At 38.2% G+C, this 18,297-nt stretch overlaps 1 long non-coding RNA gene across 3 annotated transcripts in view; it reads right to left on the bottom strand.

The window, feature by feature from the left end:
- Window positions 1-3,693: 3,693 nt before the first annotated feature.
- The window catches only part of LOC119019941, a 34,167-nt gene continuing 19,563 nt past the window's right edge, over window positions 3,694-18,297 (bottom strand). Inside the window, exons 3-5 of one of the 3 annotated variants that reach the window (XR_005075190.1) lie at window positions 17,138-17,193; window positions 5,391-5,529; window positions 3,694-3,923 (exon numbers count right to left, since the gene is read on the bottom strand). This is a non-coding gene — a long non-coding RNA (uncharacterized LOC119019941). Of the gene's footprint in view, window positions 3,924-5,390; window positions 5,530-7,478; window positions 7,559-17,137; window positions 17,194-18,297 lie in introns of those variants that run through there. The other 2 variants (XR_005075191.1, XR_005075192.1) reach the window with 2 other exon arrangements.

Here is an 18,297-nt window from a genome sequence, read left to right as displayed (position 1 = left end):
GAGGAATGCTCTTGAATGCCTGTGGCTATTGAAAAGGGTGCAGCTGAACCAGAAATGAAATTCAATTTTTCTCTTCTTGTTAATAACAAAGATAATCCCACTTATCCATTTGTGTGTTTAAAGTAAATCACAGCCACTGGACCAATGAGGAGGTCATGACCATTTTTTGTCTTCCCTTAAAAAAACTATTCAAATAAAATAAAAACAAGATTAAAAACTAATTTTTTGAAAAACTCCAACATCCTACAATAGGTCAGCCAAGTGGCCTTTTTGTCCTCCAGCCCATTTCCTGCCCATCTGCTGCTAACCAGTGCCATGTTACAACACCCGATTTGCAAACTCACAACATAATCAAGGCATTATGGAAAGGTTATGATAAAAATAACTGCTGGTGCTGCAAAAGCCACATGATCCAGAAAGAGTGTTTCTTCTGCTGATTTAGATCAAAAGCGGAGTGTCACGGTGTATGAAAAGGTGGGGACCCAAATGCAGAAACACACAAGAGGCAGGCAGGATTAAGAACTGACAATGAGCCTTTAATGATAAAACCAAAATCTACAAACATATGATTCAAAACCAGGTGGGGTAGAATAACAAGAAATATAAAAGTGCCAACTAAGAAGAACACTAAGAAGCACAACTAAGTAAAATCAAGAAGAGCAAAAACCAGAAACACACCATGGGGTAAAACAGGGAGATGCTGGAGAAGACTGGAACATGCACAGGTGAAATGCTGGTGGAACAAGGGAGCAGACTGACAGAGAGAGAATGAAGCATACAGGCTTAAATACAAACAAAACTAACAAGGGGATGAGGTGCAGGTGGGGTGAGGCGGGGAAAGGAGAGGTGAGGGAAAGGAACCGAAAAACACTGGAAGAAGGGAACACTGGAGAACAACAAGACCAGAAAATACCTATAAAACACACATCTATAATCTATGTCAAATAGACGAAAGTTGAGTTTTGAATCAACAGCAAGACCTTTCTCACTGACCTTTCTCACTGTCTTTATCGCATGTTAAGGATGCTGGCTGTCATGTGTGACCTTAATGATAAATTTGGGTGAGACATTTTGAAATATGATAAAGGTCTCATCCAGAGCCTATAGTTGTGATGACTTCTTTCGCCCAGAACAACACATCCCTTTGTCTCCAGGCTTTATTATATCACGATTCACATGGCTGATGGAGGTATGGAATAATTTATACGGCGTGAATTGTGGGATATGTACATTGGCAAGAGGGCTTTCTTTGATTGTTTTAAGTAGTAGACTGAATGGCTTGATGGGGATAAATCTCATTCACAGCACTCTGTCAGGCATGCAGAGCAGGAGATACCCAACGCTCTTTCCATTTCTCTCTTGGATCATTAAATTCCCTTTTGGTCATGGTAAGAGCAGTTTATTGCTCCCCAGGTCCTCACTTTCTCCTTAGGCTCCCTCAGATTGGCAAAGAAACAAGTCGTATTATTGCATGAAGTGGCATGCTGCTCCAGATTGATTTTAATGATGTGCTGTAATGTGATAATTGATAGTCTGAGGAAAATACATCATATGGAATGCTCTCTTTAGTGTGTCAATATATATATATATATATATATATATATATATATATATATATATATATATATATATATATATATATATATATATATATATATATATATATATATATATATATATATATATATATATATATATATATATATATATATATATATAAATAAATAAAGGCATCAGTTTTACCAGATGAAGACAAATGTTTGTTGAGCTGTGGCATGGGAACTGCAGCTCTTCCAGCAGATCCCGATTTGAACCTTGCTTGTTGGCAATGACAAAATTACATCTCTTCCTCTTTGTTTAATTTTGTACATATTCGTAACTGTGTTATGGATTTCTTTTTAAATGGTTATACCTTGAAATGTGACATTATGAGGTACGCACCAATATGAAAAGAGAGCTACTGCTAAGTGGAAAATTTGCCAAAATGGAGCATTAACACTACCGTCTAGTCTCTAAAGCGCTCATCCTGCAAGACCCTCAGAAGCTAACCTGTGATTTCAGACTAGAAAATAATTTGCTGCACTGATTATGCCATTGAAATCATATAAAATGGAGACATAAAGAGGTCCTTGTGAAATTATGTGTTGCTCAGATGGAAGAAAAAAATGACTGAAAAACGCACCTAACAAAGACTTTTAACACTAGCATGTGAGGAGAAAGAAAGCGCTTGAACAGACTGCAGTCGTATTGTTTAGTGTCTGAGTTGTTTCTGTACATACTGAAACATTAAGTTAAGATATGTATGCCTTGCAGGCTGTTTGCAAGGCATCATTATATATCACAGGATTGTAGGTATTATTTGCATCCACAAATAAAGTGAAAAGTACTGTAGAAATACTGTGTGACATGTATCAATACATAGTCATGTGATAAGTGCAGCATACAGTCATGCATGGATGGATGATCGGGAGAATATGCAGCGACTGAGTTTCACCATGTACTGTTTGTTAGAGCAGTCAGTTTCTAAGTGTAACTCACATGCATTACTTTTCCAAAATACAATAATCTGTGTGCCATTTCATAATTGAAGTACACCTCCTGGAAACACTGCTATGTGTAAGCTGCTTCCATCTTTCACACTGTCTTTCATACTCCAGCAGCAGCTCCATCTTGGAATGACCTTTCAGAAATGACACAGCGTCATATGTGAGTGCCTGGCTGCTGTAATGACCTGTGAGTGTCTCTGCTCTCCCTCTTCCTCCTATTTTTATGTACCAGACACAGCCAGACATGCACAGATGTGTGATAGAAAGTTGGATGTGTTCTAGGAGAATTAAAGGCTGATAAGTCTGCACCAGTGAATGCAGATTGTCTTGACTTTCCTCTTTGAGGATAAAGGGGAGAAACGTTGTGTCCTGCATCATTAGCATTTATATAGCACATACCCACAGAGCCTCCACTGAGAGCCCTATGTCCCGTTTAAATGTGATCTATGTATGTGGGGTATGAGACGTGTTTGGCGAGTGCTGAGTGAATATATTAGGTGTGTCCCTCCATGTGTAGATGTGTGTTAGATTAAAGAATGACAAAGTAAGACACTACATTGTGAGTTATATAAATAGTTGGTCAGTGTATAAGGCAGCAGTGGATCTATTACCAGAGGCTCCTTTCCTGGGGTCCATGGATGGAAGAGGGAGAAGTGAATCATACCAACTCTCAAGTCACCTCAACCATATACATACATTTCTTAGTAAAAGAGGTGACAACTCTGTACTCTTAGTTGAAGCAGCTGAGCTGTAAGAATGTGTCAGCTGCACTTGAAGTGCAATCTGAGTGAATTTGGACCTCAGTGGAGTTTTCTGAAACTGCTACATACCATAAATGTCCAAAACAAATAAGCCAGCAGGAGAGTATTGTTGCTTTGTAAGGGGGACACTAGGATATTTAGACAGAGAGCGAGGGGGGGGACACGGGGGAGAGACAGTGCAAAGAAAGAGCATTACACAAATACTGTGGGACAGCTTTTGGCATTGGGTTAGGGTTAGGGGGTTAGGGTTAGGGTTAGAATGGTATCGAGAAAGGATGCTCATTAAAGGTAACTTGTAAATATCCTCCAAACGTATATGGGGAAGCATATCACCAGAGTAACTGACATCGCCTGCTCTTTGGTAGCTATCCTTGGCTGTTGCTAGCTACCAGTTAATCAGCTCAGGGCTCAGTCAGCTGTGGAGCCACCGGCCATAGAGTCATCATGGGCCACAGAGCTCTGAGAGTGAACACAGCCAGAGGCCAAACTGGGACTGAACACAGCCTCAGAGAAAACAGATGCCAGTTTGAAGACAGTGGATTCAGTGGTGATTGGCAGCAGCTCTGACCAAAACTATGACACTGGAGACGAGACGAAACGGGACAGGAGAGAGGTGCTGCGACAGTGGAGAGAGAGAGTGTGGAGCATCAGAGGCAGGTGAAAAACAGCATGTGGAGCGGCAATATTTTCACATCTTACTTGGCAAATTGAGGAATTAAGTCGACCCAACCAGAGGTGATCACTGACAGAAAAAACAGAACCACTTTGGTGGGTTTTGTTTATGTAAACTTAAGCTCATCTTAGCTCGGTAAAACACAAACTTAATTCAGAAGTTTATGATTGTATTATTCTATTTGGTGATGGAAATAGTAAGAGTAATGTAAGAGAATTTCATCACTGGACTTTTTGGCATTTATCCCCAGCAAAAGAGAAGATACTGGACCTCTTATGGTGCAAAGTGATATTATGGGAAAGGAGGGGCAGAAGCTAGCTGGATAGCATGCCGGCTTCAGTACGTATCTCTGCAACACAGTACATAGATGCCTGTGATCTATCATCGACACTGTTATGTTGTCATTCTTTGAACGTTTTAAACAAAAATTCTAGCCAAATCTTGTCTCGTCCTTGTCAGGATTTTGAACACAAAACATCACGATAAAACCCAACATCATTGTTATTTTAGGTTTAATTTACCATGCTTATATAATATATGGGGAAAGTTTTAAGTTCTTGCCAACTCGAAGGAAAAAAAAACATGTCCAAGAAATGTTGCAATGTGCCTTCACATTTACAGATAAATACCCAGTGCTGAAAGTTGCTCCTAAACACTTGCTCACCTATTTAAGCCCCTGCTCTCATTCACTTTGAGGTCTGATGTTGTCTCACAGGACAACTCACAAACAGACAGCCACAAGGGTTAAAACGCTCAAATAAAAGAGTGTAAAATCCAACTCCACAGTTTTACAGAAGCTGTCAAAAATTCAGCTTCTCCATATGACAAATTCTGCAGTGCCTCATGGGGGCTAAAATAAAACTGGGCTGGTGAGCGTTACGCCTCTCTCTCTCTCTCTCTCTTCGCCTCTCCTTCAGGGTTTTCTGTATGTCAGAGATGAATATGTGAAAAGGGAGTGTTGTACTGGGCTGCAGGTGCTGAACTGAGGTATTAGTTTCTTAACCAAAGTTGAGCCGAGTGCAAATTCTTGAAATCCACACAACTCCTCGTCACTCACCCCATAAACTCTCACCACTCCTCAGCTCTCTGTTCCTTTCCTTCACTTCCTGATACTTCAAGTTTAATCTGTCAACCCATTCATTCACTCTTACACTGAGCATGAATCTCTCTTGCTGAAACTTGCTAAGTCATTATTTTCCATTGTCTTTTCTTTTCTCATTAGCAGTGTGTTTCTCTTCTCTCAGCTTTCCACAATACATTTCTAATGACTAATCATCCAAATCTGACGGGATGTAATGAATCTTGATTTCCCCCACAGTTCTCCATATGCTATTTAGCGAGCAGTACTCCACTAAACAATGCAAAGAAACTGCATGTGAAGTTAAAACATGCACATAATAATTCACACACCTCAGAGCAATGAGTTTTCGTAGTTTCACCTTGGCATGGTGATAAATATGTATTTGTTTTCCCGTCATGTCAAACATTTTCATCCGAGTAATAGGATGATGACAGCAACACAGCAGTTTAAATCTGTCAACACGACACTCTGAAAAAAAAAAAAAAAAACACTTAGCAATTTAAATGAGATCAGAAGAACTCAGAAGGGGCAGTTCCCCCAAAACACTTTGTGCAGTCAAACTGATAACTGTAAAGGTTTGAAATCCTCTGTGTATGTGATAACACCTTCTCTTTTCACAGTGCAATGTGTTGACATACATGAATTCCGAAGCATAGGTATGAAGAAAAGATAAAACTGTAATTATCTCCCATACTTGAAATGTACGCCTCATACTTTTAAATCTCAAACACAAGACTGTGCCTCTCTATTTCATGATAAAACAGTTAAAGTAAGTTTAATTTCCAACAGTCCTGATAAGTGAAACTGCTGCTGGTTTAGCCGTGGGTATCTCTGGAGGGAGGTAAGAGAGAAACATACTGGCAGCGTCAAACCGAACAGACTTTGGAGCAGAATAACTGGCAGGGTGTTTTGTTTGATTGTTTTCAAACCTGAAAATTAGCCAGCAAAACAATTTCAGTGATTGATTATTACTATTTTGAGCAGTGCAGATGGCAACCCAATGATCCCCAGGTTTTTCATCAAGTGACACCACCGGGTCAGATTTCTCCCTCACCACAACAGTTTATGATAAGATAGCTCAAAAGCTAATGACCAAAGCTAGTTAGCTAGATAAACGAGGTTCCTTTGCGGATATACTGGTCAACATTTGCAAATCATCTGTGTATTGCATCTGTGTATTTATCTACCAATAAGTCAAAGGATAGTGCAGGACAGAAATTCCAAGTCTGAAAACTGCAATCCCATCAAGCAGAGAAGAATGCCAAGTTGTTTTTTGTTGTTTTTTGTTGTTTTTTTTTTTTAAGCCAAATGTCCAGTAACTAGCTTTTATAAACTAATTACTGGACCTTTTATTTGTTTTTGGTTTTTTGTTTTTTTTTAATGTTTGTGGGTTAATGAAAAACATCTAGATCAGTATCAAACTTCCAGTATGGCTGTATTAAACTCACAGTATGTTATTTCTGCAGCTGGGGGTCCCTCAGCGAGGACAAAAGTATTTTGATGATGTTGTGTATTAACATTGGATCATGACAGTTGTTGTCTTCATTGTTAAACAACCGACAATTTCAATGAAAATCTACGTGGTGACTGAGTCAGAAATTAGGTTTAAATATGTGGTAATGTACTCAAGTTTTATGTTCAGTCACATTCACCAACTTCCTCCCTCACTCTCTGATGTACCATCTGGAATCTACCCAGAAATAGTGGCAACCAAATGAAACTCACCTTTACCCAGGCTAAAATTACAAATACATCTTGGTTTGAAAATTGTTGGAAATATTTAGTATAATCCAAGTACACAAATCAATAAAATATAGAACAAAGGTCAGGTCAGTTTCAGGCATTTTAAAGCAAAAATGTCACATCTTCTATCTTTTAGCTCCAAGTGCAGCCTACCATAAAAATATCTGGGCCATTTTTCTACTACAGACATAAAAAAGAAGAATGAATAGATTGGGATGAGGGTGTGGATGAGTATTTGAGCTGAAGAAAAGAACACATGCAGACTTTTGACAGTGAAACACCAGTGTGTCTGGTGATGACTGATAATCATCTGGGATTGTTCGCTAATTGCCTCATTATGTTTCGCACCTTGTTCTGGAATGTGTTGGATTTCTGTCCTCTAGCATTCTCCGTCATCTTCTCAGCTTTTTTTTTTCCAAAAGTAACAAAAAATTCACACCAGAGGCTCTGTTCTTGTGTGTGCAACGTGAGCAAGAAACAAAAATGTCTCAAAGTTTTTAAAATATATAAAAGTCAACCCTCTCTAACACGTTGCAGCTTTTGTTATTTTTCTTAAATGTGTAATTAGTCTCACTCTTCACAAAGGATGAGTGGCATTACTCTCAGGCTGTGCCTCATTCCTATGTTGTCTGTGCACTTCTCAGTCAGTCAATCAACATGGTTCCTGAGGTGTATTTAATAATTTATTAAAACTTAGCTTGCAGCAATGGGTGATGCCACAAAAGGCAACGCAAGCTCAAGAGGGGTTGATGCTCTAAAAAGAAAAAAGGGAAGAAGAGGAGTCAGATGAGAAGTCTTGTTATTGAAGATTCACAATCATCTGCTCTGTTTTTACTGTGCAGCAATGTCCCAAAAGAATCTATTGTTAACAGTCAATGTCTCTAAAGGTTTACTAGAAGGTTTTGGATTGCTCTGGAAGTGTTTTTCAGTGCAGTGTGATCAAGTTTGCACTGTTTGCCAGTTTTACTGTTTTAAAAGAAAATTTATGACACTTTATGAAGTATGAAAATGCTACTTTTTATCATGTGCAAGCTTTGATCCACAGTCCTTGCTTAATAGGGGGGGGGGGGGGGGTGGGGGGGACGGAAGTGACATAGTTAACAACAGCAATAGCTTGGCTGATCCTATGACGTCATGATCATGTCGACAGTGATTATGTAGTTACTCTGACTGCCAGAGGGGGGAGACAAAAGTTCCACATTGTAGGTTTAATTGAAAAAAGTAATTATCTTATATCATGATATCATGTATTGTATATCATGTTACTTAAAAAGAAAATTCTGCAATGTTATTTTAAGCCCATTAACTATCAAAAAACTATATATTCTATTTGCTCACACAGCCTCTGTTTTGTTTGCAGAGGGGAAGAATTCAAGGTACAATTTTGTCTTTGCTTTAATGAACAAAAGTGAGCAAAGTTTACAGTAAAATTCAAGTTTTTTCCAGGTCAGTAATAATCCATGGAAGGAAAACTTTACTAGAACCCCAAGCTGAGACACAATGTCAAGAGAGTGGCTTGACCTCTGCAATTAATCAAATTATTATCATGCTCCTTTAAACCCCCAGAAGCTTTCCTATAACACTAGACACAAGAAAATGATTGCTTTTCTCTCTGAGCTATAAAATTTAATTTTAGCCAATTATGCCTTGACCCTTTGATACAAGATATTCGTTATCATCCATTTTAACCGTCTCAAGGCTTTAATAAACCAGTTGCACTCGATGTGTAACAGCTTATTGTGTGAATTAAGAGTCAAAACTCACTTCAAGTCATGTCACCCTCTCATCATAGCTCCTCTTATGATACTCAGTTGTGCACAGATAAAATATCAAGTTGTTTTTCTTAGCATTTCTCTCTCATTATATCATTCCATGGCCACAACCTGAGATAAATCGGGTTTATTTTTTGCAAATATGCATCTATTGTCAGCATTATTCCAATATGTAGCACTATTTGTCTGCGTCTTATCTTTATACTATCCTCTGCCAGGTTGAAGTCTCCATTTCCCCCTGGGTCTCATTAAAGTTTCAGTTAAATTGTCAGGGCAAAGTGGCTTTGACCTTTGTACATCAGCTGCTTGTGCTGCAGTTTAAGTGAGCAGAAAATCTGAGCTCATTTTGCTCTACCACATACAGCAAGTGCTATCAGGTCACATACTCATCACCTTTCACTGTTGAAATGAAAAGGTTAAATTAACTCAAGACCAAAAATTAATTTGATTGTCACAATCCAAAACAAGATTGCACAATGGAATTTCTGCTGCAATTAACTAACTAACTATGCATACACAACAAACTAAACTAAACAACTATGGAAGTTTCCCTGGGGGAGTTTACTGGGTAAACAATCTTAGGTGATACTTCTGAGTTTGGCATAATAAGCTAGCTAAATGGGCTAAAATAGTGGCTAAAACAGTATTCACTTTATAAAGTCACTAACCCAGATCTTTGTGAATGAAGGATATGCTGTATCAATCAAAGAAAAAGGATTAGTGTCCTGCTACCATGGAACACGCTGGTTTTGGTTCAGTGACTGGATGTACCAAAAGTCGCACCCATAATCTACACAATATATCATCACCGCTAGAAATAAGGTGGGTGCAGATTAATAAATAATTGATAATAGAGTCACAAAATTAAACTAACATCATAGAGGTATTGAAGACAATGGTTAAAACCCCTCAGTAAAATCAATAATTAATATAGGATGTACCCTTAAAGTAAAGTTGAACATTATATAACCAATGGTTAACCAATGGTCACTGCAGCAGTGAATGATCCCTCCTTTCCTCAGCAAGAAGAAATCAAATTCATCCTGATAACCATCCAACCTGCTTAGACTGCAGCAGATACTGCTGCCAAGCTGGCTGGGCATCTTGCCTTTTTTCCATGTTATGATTAAGCATGACAAAAGGAGTTTGTGTTTCTGCAAACGTACATGTGTCTGAACTCTTCTGTTCACTCAAATAATTCATGGCAAAGTAAAGCTCTGTTGTTTGTTGTTTTATGTAGTATATAGTACCCTAAGGATCCCTGGCATAACCATGACCTCTCACAACCCTCTTCAGTTGAGCCTGGAACGTTGACAGCACTGTATTTGTACCGCAACTTTTGCATTTTGCCTGGCCTGCTGATACACAGATACATATAACTAACTTAACTAGTTTAAAGTCTAATTGGTGCATGTAGAGGGACATTTGGATTTATGTCTTGCAGGTTTTGGATATTGGTCAGTCAGCCAACGTCGGCGCCCCATACACAGTACGCACAGAATTATTGATTTACACCTCTAGTTTAAACTAAGTAGCATAGTATGTGATAAGATTCTGGTACATTAACAAACTGCATTTTGACTATTAATTCAGATCAGCATTACAACTTGCCTAATCAATCAATTATTTTGTACAGCCTTATAAAGGAAGCTGACATTTACATCTGTCTGTGATCTAGTACTTGACATCCCAGCGTAGTCATTGGTCATTGTTACTGAAATATCTTTGTATTACATTGCATTTATTAGACTGCCTCGACCTTTCTTTTTGTGAATGTTGATATACAGTATGTCGAGGAACACTGACAACCATCCTATTCAGTTGTTTAGGTATGGGGATGTGATGTTTCATCTCATTTTTAAATCAATTAGAATAATTGTATTTGTTATTGTTTAGAATTATTTTATTAATATAATTTATTTAAAAATGTTTATTTTGAGACATTTCAAATACTGTTTCTATCATGCCTGCAAAACTAGTATTACTAGTAAATACTAGTAAAGTATAGATGACAAACGCAAGAAATGTCAGCAGATATTCAGACTTCTCTGAGCCGCGGATGGGACCTCTTTAGAAGAAGAGTGAAGATGTACAGGAAATTACATGAAACGTGGCTTTCTGAGATGAACTGCTCTCAGGGAGATTTTAACATAGTGATGACATCTGTAGATTACACGTTATGTAATGATGAAGGTTGGCTGAATATGTACCTGTACTGTCAAATGTACAAGAAATCTTGCACATAGCTTGTAAAACACAACATCATGAACTCAGATCAAATGCAAAGATGTATGAAAGAATTAACATTCTGTCTTCGTATCACTATCTCCATTAATAAATGTACTTCAAATACCAGGCCATGACTGGCTTTCATTATTTTTGCCATTGGTAAAATCAATGTTGAATATGAAACCAACCCAGGGATTATTTAGAATGCAGTTGAAGTCATTTCTTAATAAACCCTGTGGGATGAAAAGCAGTTAAGCAAACATGTCATCTGATCTCTATTAAATGAAAGTCTCATCAAACCACTCCAGGCTAAATCCTCTTGCTTAACACCTCTCAGTGATGTTTCAAAGCCTCTCCACTCAGTGACTCAATAAAAGTTTTTTTTTTGTTTTTTTTGTTTTTTTTAAATTGCAAATCACATCACATTCCCTTGAAGTAATTTGCTTAATTAAAGAAAATTTGATAAAGCCCGTCTCTTCCTGCTATGTTTTCCATAATACAAATTCCTGTTGATTAATTGCCTTTTTGATTCCGATTAAAGGTTGAGCCATACAGGACAGCTTCGGTGTGCAGAATTCCCCAAGCATGCCAACAGATAATGGTGTTTAATTGAATGATACACCACCAAAGAGGCAGGTAGTGATGGGTAAGAAAATGGAAACAGCATATGAAATGAGGCATATATGTACTGTATGTGCCAGGTTTATTTATTTATCTCACCCAGACTGGCTGCATTCTGAATGACAGCGTGCTTACTCAGGTGGAAGGATATTCACGCATGAGAGGTAGGGAGAGAGAGACACAGACAGACAGGAGGAGAGAGATAAAGAAAGAGTGAGGCGATGAATAATTGATGACACAAACTTCTCCAAAAGAGCAATCAAAACTCAGGAAATTAGAGTATAAAACATATATATATATATATATATATATATATATATATATATATATATATATATATATATATATATATATATATATATATATATATATATATATATATATATATATATATATATATATATATATATATATATATATATATATAGCTAAAAATAATATTTCAGCTATTATGATATGCATTTTGATAAATCTTTCAGTATATTTGATGTGAACCATGACATCTTGTTTAAAATAGCATTATTCAACATGTAATACAAAACTACTGAGGGAATAATTGAAACAGAGAAGCAGGGCAGCATGAGATTAAATTTGGAGATGACATTACAAAGAACCTGGACATCTCAAGACCAGAGATTATTAGTTGTCTATTACATTTATCACCAACTAAATGTATAATTGATCAATCTGTTTGAGGCATTCTTTTGAGGGATAAAAGGTCAAAGTCTCAGCACATTAAATGTGAATATCCTCTGGTTTCTTTACTGCTGTAAGATTGTTTTGCAGACAGAATACATTTAGAGACATCATCTTGGGTTTTGGGAAACACTGAACATTTTCTACAATTTTCTGATGTTTTATAGCCCAACCACTCATTGATTAATCCAAAAAACAACTGACAGAATAAAACAAAATAGAAATGAATTCTGGATATGTTGCTATTTTAAACTATGAAACGGCTGCATATTTTTTTTATTAAAGATGCACTGCTCCTTGTTAAGAAGAAAACATGTGTTTGTATTATAAATCAAGGCTAAACTCAGACTATTGAAAGTTGCCACTATAAAGCTGGTGGTATTGCTAACCCAGCAACATTTCATGACCCTGAAAGATTCACAAAACCCAGAAATCCTGACACAGCTAAAGGTCACAAGTTCATGGCCTGTTCGTCATGCACACATCTGCTGCTTTGAGATCAATAAGCTCCATGCAGTCGACGCATCTCACCTCAGCTCAACTGTAACCTCTGTGCTTTGACATCCAGACCATTCACTGCACATAGCAGTGGGAGAGGAAATGTCCATATACTGACCAATATTCCCCACAGGGACATGCATTGAAAAGAATTTGATCCATTACTCCTTTGCTCTTATCAGAAAAATTATTGATTTTTCTGCATATAGACACATTTAAGCAGTCTTTTTTTTTTTAATTTATTTTTTTTTTTTATGTAAACCTATACCTTTAACGCTTAATGGCCATGGGACTGCATTGCCACCCACCTCCAAGGTTACAGCGGACACTGAGAAGTAATTAAGATAAAGTTAATAGAATGCAGTTATAGTTCAATAAGCCAGAGTTTAATTGAAATGAGTAGGCCTGACTTTGGCTTCTAATGTTGAAAATAAAACATAAAAACAGGTAATTGAATTTCACTTGCAGCTCCAGAAACGGATCAACTGGTCAGTGGGTCACGCTTCGGGGGAAATAGCTACCTAAGCCAACAGAGCCTGTCCTTACAGCACAGCTAACACTACACACTCCAACGCGCTCAGACAAAGCATGAAAGGATTAAAAAAAATCTCACAGCAACGACCCTCCTTTATGGTGATGTATTTTTGCCAGAATAGAGGAAACAATGGATGTGACAGCTATGGTATCTAATCTAGAATGTGGATCTTGCTTGGGTGATGAGTGAGGTTGCCACTGATGGGGAAACAGAATTTCATGTTAACAAAACGTACCGTTAAAGCGTGCTGACCTTTGAGCAAACAGGCACAGACTCCAGCACAGTAAACAAATCAGTAAAAGGGAGCTGAGCCATAACGTAATGGATTGGAGGGATAGGGGAAAAAGTAGGTAAAAAAAAGGTGCAAAAGTATTCCATACTCTTATGATTTTACCAACCCGCCTAAATAAAGACATCTCTGCAAACCTCAGATATGTTGGTACTCTATATTGCCTTATTTTGCAACTTAATGTTTATTTCGGTTAGTTTTCCCCAATTGCATCTTGTTGCAATGCTGATCTTATGCTCCGGTTAGCTACAGTCCTTGGTTAGGTTTACGAAAACATCGTGTTTTGGCTTAAAATACCTGTCAAACATGGTAGGAGATGTCCCATTGTCTTGTTTAAAATGTGGTATTTGAAGATCGAAGATGAAGAACGAGACTCAGCAATCACCTATCTTTCTCTAGATTCAGCTTCCCTACTTTTAACTGCCACAACTAGGCTGAATTTTTCTGAATGCTACCTTTAAAAAACATGTACTTTTCAGTCACCTTTGTATGTGGGGATTTGTCTGCTGTGCCTATTCCAGGGACACCAGTGAGTGAAGAGCAGTATTTCAGTCATCTCTGTTTGTGCATGTTTTTGCATGATTTCAGTGGTATTAGTCTGTGGATGAGCCTGTTTGTGTAAATGTGTGTGTGTGTGACTGTTTACAGCTCAAACAACATGAAATCCATTTGTTTGCAGTGGAATTCACAGGGATTAATTATGTGCTCCTGGGTGACAGCTTTAACACCTCAATATAAACAGCTATCACAGCAAATGCTTGACTCAATTACAACAATGCAGAGTTAATAGGACACAAGTAAAGGCATTTACTGACTTAATATTTTGAAGGGGGGGGGACTGCTCTGAAAAATTGTGAGATTTTGGACTTGGGACTGCAGTTGATTAAGTCCCCCTGTTTTTACACAATATGTATTAGATATCAACAATCCCTGCAGCCTCTGCCAAGAAATGCAGACAATGATTTCTCAGAGTCCCTGGTGCTTTTTTTCTGTTTGGAAGCACTTTGCTCACTGGGATGTCTACTCACAGACACTGAGCCAATTTAGAGAAACGTCTGTTTTCAAATGCTTCAGTATGTTCACTCTAAAATATTCATCTAAAGACAGAATTGAGCTGTGAATTGACCCATCACTATTTCAGAAACACTGTACCTATGTGACAAAGTTGAGCTGTGCTGACAGACACTATGTTAGTGTGACTGTGTCCTCCATAAACTGTGTCTGGCCAGTGAGCAGTGTTGCATACAGTACCCAGGGAGCATTTTGGCATGGCTTGAAAAGAATGGTTGAGACAGGCAGAGAGCACTAAGCTGCCTCCCAGTGCTGCTGCCCTTGATGCTGGGTGTGAGTGAAGAGCACAGAAGAGCAGCACATGTCACCCAGGGCAGGAAGTGGAGGCAGCAGAAATGCAGGTTACATGCTTCATTTACCAATATACAACTTTGGGCCCCAGACACTTGGCTGCTAGGTGAATTAGTTGTGGATGACAACAGATGGAGGAAGTAGGTAGAGAGCATGAGGGGGGATTGTGGAGAAAATGTTTTCTTTAATCAATTTCTGTGGGCAAAAACATAGTAATCTTATACTGTTTAAGAGGTGTGATATAAAAAGGTGCAATGTTTTTGAAAAGTCAAGCAAATGAGGCTGCTGATGGGGTTTTGTTCATTTTCACCAGTTAAAGGTGAAAATGAACAAAACCCAGAGAAAAAAAGTGAGATATTGGGATGTGAGAGAAATGACAAATTAGATTTTTCCTTCTTTTTTTTTTTTTACCTTTCTACACTCTCAACGCTGAAAGACATAAAAGTGAAATACGCTGCTGAAGAGACATGTATCGCTGCTTTAGAAAATATTTGTAGATAAGTCACCCAAGTCTTCAGAAGATAAACTTAAAAGCTGGAAGCTAGATTTATATGAGGAAAGCTCAGAAGAGGAAATATCTGAGGTATGCCTGAAGGCTCAAACACAAACAATTAGTATGCAGCTTAAGTTGCACAGTACAGGTATATATATACATACATACACTTGTACTGTGCAACTTAAGCTGCATACTAATTATTGTTTGCATGAAAAGACACTGAAAAGGTGTAAATACAAAAACGGTATGTCTTACATCTATCTAAAACACGAACTACATCTGTGGACAGTCTAGAAATAGCCCCTGCCCCCTGTGACAATTGAAGCCAAAGTTTCAACAGCATTAGAATCATCCGTCCTTCTCCCTGTTTCATTAAAACCAGAGAATAAAATCTGATCCACATGCAATCATATAGAGAGGCTGTGGCGGCGTTCATTAAATCTCATCTGGAATTTGTTCCAGAAATATGACACACTGTGCTTCTTTGTCTCCATAATTATTTGTTTGACTAAATGAAATATTTTATTTTATGCTGGTACCCATTTCCTTACTATTGTTTACTTACGCTCCAATTAGCAAAATCCAGCCTGTATTTCAATGCATCAACTTGACTTTAAATGTCTCTAGATCCCAGAGTCTAGCCCACTCTGAGCACAATTTATTTCATCTTCTTACCAGAAGTCAACTTTAACACAGCTCTTCAGATTTAGCAACTACAAAGTAAATTTCACCCACCCTAAACTTAATTTCTGAACAATAGAAATGATCTGTGAAGCATTCAGATTAAATGTGGCTGAGGGTCACAATATTTTGAGTCTCAGTGGGGATGTCTGCACTGTAGATGTTTTTTCCTCAGCTGGAGTTTACTCGACTTTGTACAGCTAGCCTCAAATACACCCATGAGCTGACAGATGTTAGCAGATAGCAGTGGGGCATATCTATAATTCCCTGTCTGTCGCTAAGTGTGATTGAAGACCGTGCCATGGTACAGTTCATGGAGGCCTTCTTTAAAAATATATTTCAGAGGATACTGGGAGAGCTTATTTTTCTGTCCTATATCACTGTTCTTCACAATAATTGGATGAAACTTTGAGCTTTGTGCATTGCAGAAACAGAAGTGTACTCTTTTAAAGTGCTGATAGCGACATTGCTCTGGGTTAGAAAGCCATTCAAATGTATGTTTTTCATCTTTTGGTATTTGTACCCATATGCCCTCTTCGCACTTGGGTAAGAGATGTTGATTTGGTAGGCTTAGAGCATAAATCAGGTGTAGATTTTTCATATTTTGTAGTCCAAGGCATGTCTACACACTCAAAACACACAAGTGTTCACAGTGAGAAATGGGTGTCCAGGGGCTGGGTGAGGCCAGAAAGCATCTTGGCATAGAGAGTGCTGGCCAGGTCTGAATACAAGAGTTTGGCTAGAGTGATCCATCTTTATAAAATATACACTTATTTTGACCTTGGAGCGAATACACAGATAAGTCCGAGAAGGGTTCCTGAGAAGTTCGGAAGAAAAATACAACCATCCCTCCGCTCCTTCTATTCATAAATTTCTCACAATGCGGGACGAGGGATATCAATTATTTATCCCTCTAGACAAGGCCGGTGATAGAGGTAGAAGGGAGGAAGGAAGGAAAGGAATGAGAGAGAGAAAAAAAGGCAGAAATAAAAAAATAAATACAGCTTGGAAAGGTGTGATAAATTAGGTACATTTTATAGTATATGAATCAGTATAGAAATAAAGAAACACTCTTCTCTTATCCTTACAAATGCGTGTATTCAATCAGCGTCTTAATGTCTTTAATATTTATTTCAGATGAGGAAATTACATACCAGCTCATTGCAGGGGTTGCTGATTGGCCCGTCTGCTTTTAGTTATTTGTCGCCTGCTGTAAATATAAAAAGCCCCAAGGAGGTTAATTGGTATACACAAGCATCAAATTAGTTTTTTTATATTCCACTTCACCCAACTTATCGTATTTCACACAAGTATTTATCAAGTGTGAAAGTCATTCAGGCACAAGCTCTGAGCTAATATTGGCAATTAAGGGTATACAATTGTTAATTAAGCACATGATTAAATTTCAAGTGACTTATTGTGAATGGAAGGGCAAAACAAAATGTTCCACCCACAAAGTCAACACCTGTCATGTTCTTAAGTGAGTAACGTACCTACATTTCTTCCAGGCTCTGAGACAATTTCAAAGCCTTATCTTTGGTTGCTGCCTGAGGACACAAATGGTAAGTCATGAACCAGTCAGACTCACTCTAATCCTATTTTGGCTGCCAATCCTGCTGACTTTCCAAATTGGTGTGAGGCTGCACCTGTTGGCACTGCTTAATCTAACACACTTGGTGTGTTCCACCTCGTTGCTTTTGATTAAGGCCCTTAGGTTAAGAAAATGTCATTTGCACCCCACAAGGTGGCTCATGGGGCACTATTTCAACAATTAATTCTCACTGTGCTAGCGACAGTGACAAAATACCCACCAACCAGACTAATAACTGCAAACCCATTTGGAATGGAAATATGCTCCCTCCTCATTCGTTAGGGAGAAAAATTACCCCTTGTTGGAGGTATGGGGTGGCGTTTCCTTTCTCCCCTTTTCTGCCTTCCCCATGGTGCAAGGTCTTTGAAAAATTAGGCTATGTGACAGAATCAATAATTCTCTGGGAACCCTTGGTTTTCTCAGACAGCACATGAGGCCAGACCTGGCCTCTGGTAGGTGGCTCTAAGGAGGAGGTTCAACGAAGATGCTGTAGTTAATGTGACATTACCTACATTAAATGTTGGTAATTCACCTTTAAGGTTGACTGTCACATCAATTGTTGATCGATGTTACTTATCTTACCCTTGGACATCATTAATTTCATCTAGGAACGTGAACTGCTCCAGTCACTGGAAACAATGACATGACAGGCTGCACAAAGCAGCGCAGTATCAAACAGCGTGAAGATGGGAAGAAATAAAGTGCCTGTTTTGAATGGTTATG

The sequence above is a fragment of the Acanthopagrus latus genome, chromosome 5 (assembly GCF_904848185.1).
Source record: "Acanthopagrus latus isolate v.2019 chromosome 5, fAcaLat1.1, whole genome shotgun sequence".
Taxonomy (NCBI): Eukaryota; Metazoa; Chordata; class Actinopteri; order Spariformes; family Sparidae; genus Acanthopagrus; species Acanthopagrus latus.
The sequence above is the reverse complement of the archived record's forward strand: the minus strand, read 5'-3'. Positions and strand labels throughout refer to the sequence as shown.